Source organism: Thamnophis elegans, chromosome 3 (assembly GCF_009769535.1).
Source record: "Thamnophis elegans isolate rThaEle1 chromosome 3, rThaEle1.pri, whole genome shotgun sequence".
NCBI lineage: Eukaryota > Metazoa > Chordata > Lepidosauria > Squamata > Colubridae > Thamnophis > Thamnophis elegans.
The window spans coordinates 82545722-82555619 of record NC_045543.1 but is presented as its reverse complement, the minus strand read 5'-3'; the positions used below and the strand labels follow the sequence as shown (position 1 = coordinate 82555619).

Sequence of the window (9898 nt, the reverse complement as noted above, 5' to 3'; positions counted from 1 at the left end):
CGGTCGAGCAACCGATGCAGCGGCTCGGCTAGTGACGCCTTGTGAGGAATGAAGGGGGCGTAAAAATTGAGCAGCCCTAGGAACGCCTGTAGCTCCGCCCTGGAGGTGGGAGCAGGGGCGTTCTTAATGGCGGCAATTTTAGAGGGTGTAGGGTGAATGCCTTGGGCATCTATTAAGAAGCCCAAGAATTCTACCCTAGGGACAGCAAATGAGCATTTGCTGCTTTTTAATTTTAATCCCGCGCCCCTGAAACGACAGAGGACCTTCCTTAATACTTCGATGAGTTCTGAGCGGCTCGTAGCAGCGATCAGAACGTCATCGAAATATGGAACTACCCCCGGAAGTCCATGGAGCAGGCGCTCCATGAGACTTTGGAAGATCCCCGGGGCCACGGATACGCCGAATTGTAGGCGGCGACAACGAAAAGCCCCACGATGGGTGACGATGGTCTGGGCAGCCGCCGCATCGTCATCCACCGGGAGCTGTTGATAGGCTTGCGCCATATCCAGTTTGGCAAATATGCAACCCTGCCCCAGGGAATGGAGCAGGTGTTGCACTACAGGGACTGGATAGGGGTTTGCCTGAAGGGCCAAGTTGATCGTCGACTTGTAGTCGGCGCAGATTCTCACCGAGCCATCCGGCTTGACCGGAAGAACTATGGGTGTCTCCCATGGAGCATGATCGACTGGCTCGATGACACCCTGCGCCAATAATTTGTCAAGTTCGGCGTCAACCTTGGCCCTTAAGGCAAAAGGCACCCTGCGGGCTTTCAGCCTAATAGGAGCAATCTGAGGATCTAAGCTAAGGGAGATGGGGGTTCCCTTATAACACCCAAGCTGTCCATCAAACACATCAGAGAACTCCTGTAGGACGTCCTCAATCGTTGAAGTTTTTACTTGGTGTACCCCCCCAATGGACAGTCCCAGTGCCTCAAACCAGTCAAGGCCAAGAAGAGCCGGCAAATCATTTTTAACAATGATGATTGGCAGCTCTCCCTCAAACTTGCCATACCTAACGGGAATAGGAAAGGATCCCAGAACAGGGATCAACTTTCCTTGGTAATCCCTTAAGAGTACCCGGGAGGGGGCTAACTTATTTTGGGAAACTGTAGGGCAGAGATAGGAGAACATGTCCCATGACAATAACGATCGGGAGGAGCCAGAGTCCACCTCCATCTGGCAAGGCTGACCTGCCAGGTGGACATTGGCTGTAATTTTGCGGTTGCCTGAAGAGGCCTGATTGATGGAAGTCTCCACTTCCTGCGGTTCGGAAACAGTGTGGCAGTCATCTCCTCTGCGAGCTGGTTTCGTGGGCTGCTGGCGGCGCTGCTGCTGCTTGGTTCTCTCAGTAGCTTGGAAGAAGGCAGGGGCCGGCAAAGAGGCTCGGCACACTTGGGCGAGGTGCCCCTGCCTCTGACAACGGCGGCAGATTGCGTTTTTGAATTGGCAAGTTTGGCGGTCGTGGCGGCCTCCGCAGCTAAGGCAAGGCACCCTGGCGTTTTGCGGTGCGGCTGTAGATAGAGCAGGTGGCTTCCGCCGTGGTTGGGCACGGACTTGGTCGATGTTGTCTTGCTCCCGGACCTCACAAGGTGTAAAATCATCATAGTCAATGTCATGCACTTGTGAGGCCGGTGCCGGGTTAGTTGACAGCTGTAGCCTCTCCAAATCTGCTGTTGATTGCTCAGAGAGCTCAGCTGCTCTGGCGATCTCGACTGCCTGGAGAAGTGTAATGTCGTGATGGCGGAACATGCGGCTTCTTAAGTGTACATCCCGCACTCCGCACACAAACTGTTCGACTAGATTTTCTTCTAGGTTCGAAAAATCGCACTGGGCCGCCACAGTGCGCAGGGCTTCCAAAAATTGACTGATAGTCTCCCCCGGCTTCTGTACTCGTCTCCTGAACGCGAAGCTGCGGGCAATTTTGGACGGTGTTGGGGCATAGTGCCCCTTCAATTTCGCCATCAAGTTGTCCCAGCCCAATTTGTATGCGGGTCTGGGAGCAGCCATAGCTCGGGCTGAGGCAAACATTGAGGGTTCGCAGCATGATAAAAAGAAGCTGCACTTCTCCTCATCCGTTTGAGCCTGATTTTTGGTAGCGATTAAATAAGTTTCAAAGCGCTCCATGAATCCTTCCCAGGATTCACCGGCGGAGCCGAAAGGAGCAAAAGGCGGTAATGGATTCATATTGATTAAGCTCACTTGTGAGGAGCGGAGTGACTGAGATCGTGACAGGAAATTTTTCCCTCAGCGTTCGGTGCTGGCGCGGACAGCGACTTACAGCAGCTAGCTGAAATAATTTCTCTGTTCTTAACCTAGGCTTGCGTGGAATCGCCGAATCCCACCTTCGTCGCCAGTTTTAAGTATTGACGGAGGGACGACGCGAAGCCAGGGTTTCAACTTAACAGAACGCTTTATTCAGTGCAGGCGATTCAAAGAACGAAAACTCGCGCCAAGGTATTTATACTATTTTTAAACCAATCACCGGCCAGGGACGAGGCAGCAACAGCTGACGTCAGTCCCTCGGCCAATCAACAATAACATTACGTCGGCAACACCCTCTGGAGCTCTCAGCCAATCAGAGAGCTAGAGGGTGTTACTGACAGCAAGAATAATTAACCAATACTTAACACATGGCACATACAGCGCCTGTGCGAGTCTCCGCGAACAGCTGGAGCATCGTGCAGGTGCTAAGACGCATGCGTGAACTGCACGAGGACGCCACCGGCCCCGTTCCAACCGAACCGGTTGGAACGGGATTAGCAACCCACCCCTGCAACACACTGTGTCTTGAGCAACACAGTCACACACTCACCAAAAGTATCCATATTGATTACTCTATCCACCTTGTTTTTCTATCAAAGGACTAGATATTATTTTGTCCAAGAGCAGGAAAGAGATGCTTTTCTTATGATATAGCAGAGCCAACCATTAAGGGAGCACTAAACAACTTTTTTTTTCTGTTTCAGCTTTCCACACCTTTAAATAATTTGCATTGGATGAGCAAGATAGGGGTTTCTTTTTAGTGATTTTTTTCTTCAGCATATAGCTGGCTGGAAATTCAAGCTTTCAGTCATCTGTCTTCCATTAAGTACTTTAATATTGTGGGAAATTAACTTTTAAATCAATACTAATACTAGGAATGAAAGAAGAAGGATCTCTCTGTAGCAAAGCAGAAGATGTCAGTATCTAATTTGTCATCATCTTCTTCAGCCCCTTCCATTTGGTTTCGATTTAGCCCTCAACCGCAGAAACCAAAAGCAGCATCCTTGCACAGGAGCTGTTTCAAATTATGCACAGCAAGTTTTAAGCACATTAGCAGCAAGAACAAGCTGTCCTCATGCTAACCGGTCCTGCTTTGTTCTTGATGGTGGAAAATCTCACTTTAACTGCCATCTAATTTGCTGCAGAGTGCTACCACACCAGCAGCTGCCATGGCAAGTGATGAAGTATATTCACAAAACTATCTTTCAACACATTGTGACTGTTCCAAATACAACAACAATCAATGGGGAGATTTGGGCTACAGATATTTTACTGGAGCCCTGAAGTTTATTGTAGCCAATATACTCCTGTAAAACAAAAGGTTGCTTTTAAAGAGTCCCAAAGGTGCTTTTTCAAGAGGCAACTGGACTTTCTTGTTTTTTCTTTGAAGACATTTTGCTTCTCATCCAAGAAGCTTCTTCAGCTCTGATGGGAGGCTGGGGAATGGAAGGATTTATATTCCTTGCAGACAGCTACTATCATATTCCTGATACCCTCGCCCACAGTTCGGCGGAGACTCTGGCCGCCGCCTGGCACTCGGCGGCGTCGGAGTCTCTCGACCGGATTGCGCCACTACGGCCCCTCCGGGTCAGTGGATCCCGGAGAGTTCCCTGGTTCACCGAGGAACTCCGGGAGAAGAAACGCCGGAGGAGATGCCTAGAGCACCAGTGGAGGTCTGACAGGTCCGAAGCAAACCGAGCACTCTTAACTACCTGCACCAGGGACTATGTCCGAGCATTAAGAACTGCAAAAAGATCATATATTTCTTCCCTGGTTGCGTCCGCCGAGTCGCGCCCAGCCGCCCTGTTTAGGATAACCCGCTCCCTCCTTAATAGGAGGGAGGCGGGAAACCCCTTGCAGGGTAGGGCTGAGGACTATGCTCAATTCTTGGCGGACAAAGTAGCTCGGTTTCGATCGGACCTGGACTCCACCGCAGTAGATCCAGCTGAGACACAGGAGGACTATTTGCCACATCAGCTCTGGGTTGAGTTCCAGGAAGTTGCCTCTGGGGATGTGGACAAGGCCATCCGAGCTGTAAGTGCCTCCACTTGTATTTTGGACCCGTGTCCCTCCTGGCTGGTGGCTAACAGCAGGGAGGTGACACATGGCTGGATCCAGGCGGTTGTCACCGCCTCCCTTCGGGAGGGGCACTTCCCCGCCGTACTCAAAACGGCGGTGGTGAGACCCCTCCTGAAGAAACCATCGTTAGATCCAGCCATTTTAAACAACTTTCGTCCTGTCTCCAACCTTCCCTTTATTGGGAAGGTTGTTGAGAAGGTGGTGGCCTTTCAGCTTCAACGGACCTTGGAGGAAGCTAGCTATCTTGACCCCTTCCAGTCCGGCTTCAGACCTGGTTACAGCACAGAAACCGCTTTGGTCGCATTGACCGATGATCTCTGGAGGGCCAGAGATGGAGGCTATGCGTCCATCCTGGTTCTCCTTGACCTCTCAGCGGCTTTCGATACCATCGACCATGGTATCCTTCTGCGACGACTGCGGGAGGTGGGAGTGGGAGGCACTGTTTTGCGGTGGTTCTCCTCCTACCTCTCGGACAGGTCGCAGTCGGTGTTAGTCGGGGGGCAGAGATCGTCCCTGAGGCCCCTAACATGTGGGGTACCCCAGGGTTCGGTCCTATCACCCCTACTATTTAACATATACATGAAACCGCTGGGCGAGATCATTCGGAGGCACGGTATAAAATACCATCAATATGCGGACGATACACAATTGTATCTGTCCGCCCCGTGCCAACTCAATGAAGCGGTGGACGTGATGAACCAGGGGCTGGAGGCCGTTAAGAACTGGATGAGTGTTAACAAACTGGTGCTCAACCCGGATAAGACCGAGTGGCTGTTGTGTTTCCCCCCCAATAATTTGGCTAATATACCAACGCTTAGGCTGGGGGGTCAAATTCTATACCCCTCAGATAGGGTCCGCAACTTAGGAGTCCTCCTGGATCCACAGCTGACTCTTGATCACCAGCTGTCGGCTGTGACCAGGGGGGCATTTGCCCAGGTTCGCCTGGTCCGTCAGTTGCGGCCCTACTTAGATCGGGGGGCTCTCACAACAGTCGCTCGAGCCCTTGTGATCTCTAGACTGGAATACTGCAATGGGCTCTACATGGGGTTGCCCCTGAAGTGCATCCGGCGACTACAGCTAGTCCAAAATGCAGCCGCGCGAGTGATAGTGGGCGCACCGCGGTTCGCCCACGTTACACCTGTCCTCCGTGAGCTGCACTGGCTGCCTGTTGGTCTCCGGGTGCGCTTCAGGATACTGATGACCATCTTTAAAGCACTCCATGGTAGTGGATCTGGGTACTTGAGAGACCGCCTTCTGCCGATTACCTCCCTAAATCGACCAATTAGATCGCACAGACTGGGCCTCCTGCGAATTCCATCTGCCAGTCAATGCCGACTGGCGACCACACGGAGGAGAGCCTTTTCTGTTGCTGCCCCGACCCTGTGGAACGAGCTCCCCATGGAGATCCGCACCCTCACCACTATCCAGACCTTCCGCGCAGCCCTCAAGATCTGGCTCTCCCAGCAGGCCTGGGGATAGGCTCCTAATTACCCGCCCGAGTGTTTTGTTTGATTGCTGAATGAAAGTTGGGTTTTATTATTTTTCTGTTGTTCACATATTGTTTTGTTTTGACCTTGCACTTCCCCTCCCCTGTGGTTGTAAGCCGCCCTGAGTCCCCTCAGGGAAAAGGGCGGCATATAAATCCCAATAAATACCTAAATACCTAAATTTGAATTCTTTTTAGAGAGTCATTGAAGCCATCTGTGTCCTCAGGGCCACCTGAGTAGTGGAAATGGCTGTGGAGCCTTCTTGGAACTGCTGAAAGGACTGTGATGTAGGTTGGAGATAGATGATGTTGTATCCCTCCGTCTCTGTTGAGAGAGAGATGTTCAATTTTGACACAGAGGGTCTCTTTCAAACCACTGGTCCCCTCTGTCCAAAATGTGGACTTTGCTGTCTTCAAAAGAGTGGCATTTGGCTTTTAAATGCAGATGGACTGCTGACTCTTGTCCTGATGGGTTTATTCTCCTACGTTGTGCCATGTGTTTATGAAGTGGTTGTTTTCATGACTGGAATCTCCATACACATATTTATACAGTGTAAATAGACAACTACTGTATTTAAGGTGCCATGGCTGGAATCTGAAAAGGATGCCCTCACATCTGTATTAAGGACCAATCAGAAGGACAAAGGAATAGGAAAACCACTTGCCTGAAGGTGGAAGGCAGCTGATCTCTCTCTTTTTAGACAGGAGTGCTTCAAAAAAAGGCCTGCTTATCAATCTTCTACAACTGAGTGCCATTCAAAGATATTGGAAAAATTGCTAGCTGTGAGTTCTTGGAACTTCTTCACCATTAAGACAACAACAGTTCAGGGACTCTTCATCTGTACAGCAACCTAAACTCACACTTAGTTATCAGAGGACTCTGAAACTCACATGGAACTGCAAAAGGGAAACTTCAAAACAATAGAAATCTACTTTGTCCTCAAGGTAGGCAGGAATTAGGTCTTCAGATCCACAAGTTGCCACTTGGAAATCTAAAAAGAGAGATATGCCCTCAAACAGAATTGCCAAAATAACACCAATATATTGATTTTTTCAAACTGTGTGTGTGTGTGTGTGTGTGTGTCTTCCATACAAATTATGATGTATCCACCACCATATATGACTGTATGTACAAATGTATGTGAGAGAATATAAACCATTTCCCAAAACTAGGAAGAAGCAAAGCAAGATCAGTTTAATTCCTTAGTTGGAAGTTGAGGGAACATAGTAAAAGGCAGCAGACAGCATTTTTAATATCTGTATTTTTGAATCTAACAGAAGGGATTTTAGCTATGGGATTCAACAATTTAGAGGGTTTTTTAAAAAAAAATGCCCCACAGTTTGATAATGTAAATCAATCTCCCTTGCAGCATGCGGTCTTTAGTTCAGGTTGCACTTCAGCCCCCCATTTTATCAACAGATTAAGGCAAATTATCTAAAGTTTCCCTTTATATCCTGCTGCTAACCTAGTAGCAAATATTAACCCTAAATCATGTATTTTCTTTGTTGGACTGGAAACTACACATATAATTTAGGGATGAATTTTCTTTACTCTCAAGTGTGCTGTTTTTCCTCAAACATTTGCTGGAGCTGTCCATATATCTTATTTTTTTTTAAAAAGTAGATTAATTATCATATTAATGGGACTACAAAACTGCTTAGGTAAGCCATTTAAGCCTCACATGTTTGTTGTTGGCAGAGCATATAATCAAGACAGAATCTACATCTGGCTCTCTACCAAAAGGAAGAGTACAATCCACCTCTCCATTTTATGACTATAAAACGCCCAAGGCTCTTTATCTAATCGAATGTGATACATAAGTTTACAATCCATTCTTTAGACTGTGCATACAGATGGAGTCTGGAGTATGGCCAACACTGTAATATCTTGTCTGGTGCTTTTACTTATGGAGTCTTGTCTTATGCTCTTGAGAAATGGATGCATCCTTCTTCCGCAATGTATTGGAGACAGACTTACCCCATTCGTCTTTCTTTAGTTTGGTGAATTAAGTAATTATATCTGTTATTATCATAAAAATGTAAATTCTATTCCAACACTAATGTTTGGTATATCACCTTGCTGTTGTTTTCATGCTGATTGCTCAACCTACTGATCATGTAATATTAAAGTAATACTAAACTCTATGGCCTCACAAAAAGCAAAACAGTCAGGAGTGGAAGAAACTTCATTAGAGGTTACAATGCCACTTTAAGTCCAGCTCTACAGGAAACTCCATAGCTCAGTGATGGCGAACCTTATTTGTATCCACATGCCAGCCTGCGTGCTGGAAATGGTACACAAAACCATCCCGTGAGGAACGCATGGCCTTGCTGGCCTTTGCGCATGCAAGACCTTCGAAACCCGGAAGAGCAGCCTTCCATCATGAATGCACACTCTGACACCACAATTACTGGTTTCTGACAAACAGGGCCTGACAAACAGCTGGCAGTTGTGCATGCGCGTAGCGGAAACCCAAAAGTCCGGGTATCGGTGCTGAAACATTGCTCTTCCAGATTTTGGCACTCCCATGTGCACAAAGGCCAGCTGGCCAGTGTGTATGTATGCACAGGAATGTGGAAAAAGAGCCAGCAAGGCCGCACATCCCTTGTAGGATGGCTCTGAGTGCCATTTCCAGCATGCATTCCATAGGTTAGCCACCACGGCCATAGCTTTTCCTCACCTCATTTAGCATTTATCTCACTGGAGTCAGAAGAATTATAAATACGTCTGCCGACGTAGTGGATAAGTCAAGTCTATTGGAATGGGGAATGGGGTTTACTTATTTGCACCTTCCTTTCACAGCAACTCTTGCTATCCTTGCTGTTGAGGATTTGGAATGAGATGCAGATGAAGGGAATTAAATCAATGAGGAAAAAACCAGGAAACTCATGCTAAGCACCTCCATGTCTGAGTTGAAGTTGATCCAAACTAGTCAAAACAAATTGCATTGTTGGGGTGTGACATGTACAGCCAGATCCCAAAACCCAACTGCAGGGTGGTTCTTGTGGGGAAAATAGGAGGAAGGTGTTGGATATATTTGCCACCTTGAGTTATCTGTGAAAATAATAAAGGCAGGATATAAATAAATGAATAGATAAATACATATATTTCATAAAGAGAATCTCTAAGTTATTGAGACTAGAAACTAGATTACTATTAGGAATTGTATATGATATATCATAATGATCTCGCATTCCAAGAGGAAAGAAAAAATAATACATTTTTCAAAAAACAATTTTGGCATATGTTGTTTGGATCCTGTCCATGATAAACGATGCCATCAATTATCTGCCTCAAATTACTTAGAGTACAAGACTGATTGATTTATTCATACATGTGATTCATAATTTAATCAACTCTCCTCTAATTATAATACATTTTGAAGTATATCTCGAGGATGTAGTATCATCAACTACTATATGAATTTCTGTTTTCCATATTTTGATGTCAAAATTTCAGATTGTTTACCAATTAAAAATTTGAATTCTGATTAATTCTCTTATTTAATTGCCCTTGCCAAATGTAGATACCTGATTTACAATTCATTTAGTTACTTATTTAGTTATAAGGAATATCATTAGCTGTATCATGAATTTCCATTTAATTTGTATACATTTGAAGTTGTTGTCAAATTAGATTATGATTTTGTTTCCTGACACTGCTTAGGAAAGTGGATTCTTCATCTTTTGAGGGCAGAGGACATTACTCTGGTCTTATCTATGCTTGTGAATTTGTTGGTTCCTCTTCTCCATGATTAGAAATAGTTCTACCTTTTCCCAAAGGGGCTTTTTCAGGAGGCAACTGGACTTCCTTGTTTTTTTTCTTTGAAGACATTTTGCTTCTCATTCAAGAACCTTCTTCCCTTCTAACAAAATAGTGGGGAATGGAAGGATTATATTCGTTGCAGACAGCTGGTAATTTGTAACCTTTTAGAGGGTCATTAAAGCATTTGGAGGTTTATCTGTGTCCTCAGGGTCACCTGAGTAGTGGTCCTGGTTCCTGCAGTCAGTAATTTTTTCTCTGGAAATCCATTCCTACTCCCAACACCATTCAAAGGGAGTTCACCCCAAA

At 46.5% G+C, this 9898-nt stretch overlaps 1 long non-coding RNA gene across 1 annotated transcript; it reads right to left on the bottom strand.

Moving 5' to 3' along the window:
* Positions 1-6333: 6333 nt before the first annotated feature.
* On the bottom strand, positions 6334-9672 carry LOC116505282. The gene is made up of 2 exons (XR_004254920.1): positions 8727-9672; positions 6334-6818 (listed from the first exon to the last, which is right to left on the bottom strand). It is a non-coding gene; the product is annotated as an uncharacterized LOC116505282 (long non-coding RNA).
* Positions 9673-9898: the final 226 nt, after the last annotated feature.